The 2,971-nt window shown below is 37.2% G+C and overlaps 1 protein-coding gene across 1 annotated transcript in view; it reads right to left on the bottom strand.

The window, feature by feature from the left end:
- The window catches only part of FSHR (follicle stimulating hormone receptor), a 385,534-nt gene that overhangs the window by 382,077 nt on the left and 486 nt on the right, over positions 1–2,971 (bottom strand). The window lies entirely within an intron of this gene.

Here is a 2,971-nt window from a genome sequence, read left to right as displayed (position 1 = left end):
TTTTTTTTTTTTTTGGAAAAGGAAGAAGAAATAAAAGGAGTGAGAAGACTTCCATTGTATGTAGCATGCAGAGGAGGTAAACACTGGTTTAAGTTTGAATCTCCACTCTACCACCTACAAACTGTGCGGTTGACTCTCTCACATTATTTAACTTTTCCATACTTCAGTCTGCCTCATTTAAAACACAGAGAAATAATACCAGACTTGCAGAGCTGTTGTGAAGTTTTAATGAAGCAGTATATGTAAAGCACATAGTAGGTTCTCGTCACTAAATCACTTCTACCTGCCTGTTGATGGGGCTTCTGTGTTGTTTTGGTGTCAACAGCAGCAAGTGCAAGATCATAGGGAATTATAAATCTCTGTTGACAGCTGGTAGATATATGAAATGAAATCACTGAAAGGTGGATGACACTATAACTTAAAAATGTACATGGTAAAATGGAGGAGTCATTTTCCCTCAGGTAAACCTGAGTAACAATGAAATCTTGACAGGTTGATGGATTAGCGATTGCAGTCAATGAAGCCCAGTCATTTTATCTACCTACACATGATGTGATTGATCATCACTAAAGTTGATACCCAAATTCAGAAGATTGTAAGGTGAATTAGAAATACTTTGTTGAACAAGCCATTTCATTTCTCTAGTTGTAATATCCCAGATCCCCCAGATCAAAGCCTTTGAAAGAAGGAAATAATAATAATAATAATACAAAAATCAATTAGATAATTGTTTTTCCTTTCTAACACAAGGGCTAAGTTCTAGTTCACTTGGCATTTTATTTGCTCTTCAATGATTTACAAACTGACCTCAAAAATCTCCTCAAATATTTCTCCCTTTTTGAATAAAACCCAAAGCAAAATTTCTATTCCTTTTCTGAGCACACTTAGCCAAGAAGATTGTAATATTGAGCTCTAGAATTATGCAAGCCCAGCTAAAGAGTGTATGGAAAGAAAAATCTTTTTGGAATTAAGTTTCTGTCAGACCTTCTTTTTAGTCCACAAAGCTCTCAAACAATCATAGTCAATTCTTAGGCAGTGGAAAATGCCAAATAACCACTCCTCACTTATTGACATGGTTAGGTTCTAAAGATCAGGTTGTTATGTGAAAATAAGCATCATGTGAAAACAGAGGAAGATCACATCAAGTCACAAAATGGAGAATGACTATCTCATTACACAATTGCCAAATTACATCATTACATAACTGCCAAGTTGACACATAACCTTAATCATCACAGCCAGCATTACTCTCTCTCTGCACCCTGGTGTTTGTTACTGACAAACATGCATCATTAATGCATAAAATAGTTGAATAGTAAATTTTTCACTATTGTCATAAATGAAAGATGTCAGGTAATGAGATCGTCAGTAAGTGAGGAGTAGATGTAAATGAAAACACTTTTTTTCCCCCATCTTAATTTTGTGAAACTTTGTCCTCTACTACATACACTTATGTAAGGGACTAATCCAAGACTAACTTTTGTCAGGAATAAAATGTGCTTCTGGTGCTCTGCTCAACATGATCTTTTCCCATAATGTGTGAATACCCTTTCTCTTTTCCCTCAGGCAAAAGTCCTTTTGTGCAGAGAAGTATATTAGTCACTAACATGTTAGTATGATTTATTTTTTGTTTTTAAATCATAGTCCTGCCCTTCGCACATGAGCTTATGCATATATACTCTCTGGGGCTTAGGGCTTGAGGGTGAATTTTTTTTTTTTTTTTTTAGCCTATGTTTTCTATCCAAAAATGGGAAAATCTCTCAGTCTATCTCCTGGTAAACAGATTTCAGAAAGCAGACAGCCTAATATGGAAGGGACTTTTGAAGGGCAGAGGAGTATCACACTAAATTATACTTTTTAAGGTATTATTTGCTTAAGCAACTGGATGATATTTTTTGACTCACAGAGAAACATTGGAAGAAGAAGAGATGGATCAGAAGTTGTGGAAGGGAGAGTCAATTGTTTTTAGTCTCCATAAGAATCCAATGAAGCAGACTCAGACGGTCTTAGTTAATTGTCCAGTCACTTAGGAGAAAGTGACTTCGTCTAGGAGTTCAGATATATTGACTCTCTCCTGTGTTTATAATGACCTAGTAAACCAGACTGTTTTTGTACATAGGCACATTCTTCACGTAACCAGGAATATCTATCTCATTTGAGACAGTGTAGCCAAAACACAGAGCTCTCCAGTTATTTTCTGTGATGCTGCTATTGCCTGTGGGCAAGAACTGAGGACATGTGATGTTAAGTGACAAGCTGGCAAGCAGAGTCAACCATGCCAGGGAATCATTTGTCCTTGAATAAGAGTCTGAAACTCAACATCAACATGTTACAGTGTAGACAGTGAACTGAAAAGATGACCACTTTCTGTAATAAAAGAAGAGTCACTAATAGCTTTAGAGGACAAAATTGGAACAGGCCTCTAGAATACGAGATTGTGTTTAATAATCTTGGAATACTACACCAAGGCTGTCTACAATCTCTGAGTCACAGTTTGCTAGTCACCAGGAGACTATGCCTGGACACTTACACAGTGGTGCCACACTGCTGCTGTAACAGTCAGACGTGGGGGGTTTAAAGGAAAGAACATTGGACTGTAAGTTAAAAGGCCTGATTTCTGACTTTGGCAGTGACTCAACTCATTGTGATAGTGCGAGTAATTCTCTTTTCTCTCTGGATCCTAGGTTCTTCATTTACAAAGTGAGGAGATAGTGAGTTGATGTGGAAGTTCTGTTTGATCTCTCTAGGAGTCTGTCTACTTCCTGCAAAAATAATTCAGTACAAATACAAAGCCAAGAATCACATTTTCCAAGTTGTATGAAAGATTATTCTTTATTTCTCCCCTCCTCACTGCCTTCCCTTTTCCTTTCTTCATATTCTTCCCCCATTCCCTCCTTTTGTTTCCTCAGGAAGAAGAATCTCATTCAGGAACTATTTGCTAGTGCCTCCAGAGCTACACTGATTTTGGCAT

The sequence above is a fragment of the Orycteropus afer genome, unplaced genomic scaffold, assembly GCF_000298275.1.
Source record: "Orycteropus afer afer isolate SDZICR_OR568_19922 unplaced genomic scaffold, OryAfe1.0 scaffold00423, whole genome shotgun sequence".
In the NCBI taxonomy this organism is placed as follows: domain Eukaryota; kingdom Metazoa; phylum Chordata; class Mammalia; order Tubulidentata; family Orycteropodidae; genus Orycteropus; species Orycteropus afer.
The sequence above is the reverse complement of the archived record's forward strand: the minus strand, read 5'-3'. Positions and strand labels throughout refer to the sequence as shown.